Here is a 352-nt window from a genome sequence, read left to right on the forward strand (position 1 = left end):
GACTGTCCTCAGTTCTTTTCATTCTTTTTTCTTTATTCTGCTCTGCAGTAATTATTTCCATTATTTTATCTTCCAGGTCACTTATCCGTTCGTCTGCCTCAGTTATTCTGCTATTGATCCCATCTAAAGTATTTTTAATTTCATTTATTGTGTTGTTCATCATTGCTTGTTTTCTCTTTAGTTGTCCTACATCCTTGTTAAATGTTTCTTCCATTTTCTCTATTCTGTTTCCAAGATTTTGGATCATCTTTACTATCATTACTCTGAATTCTTTTTCAGGTAGACTGCCTATTTCCTCTTCATTTGTTAGGTCTGGTGGGTTTTTACCTTGGTCCTTCATCTGTTGTGTGTT

This window comes from Physeter macrocephalus, chromosome 20 (genome assembly GCF_002837175.3).
Source record: "Physeter macrocephalus isolate SW-GA chromosome 20, ASM283717v5, whole genome shotgun sequence".
NCBI classification, from domain to species: Eukaryota; Metazoa; Chordata; class Mammalia; order Artiodactyla; family Physeteridae; genus Physeter; species Physeter macrocephalus.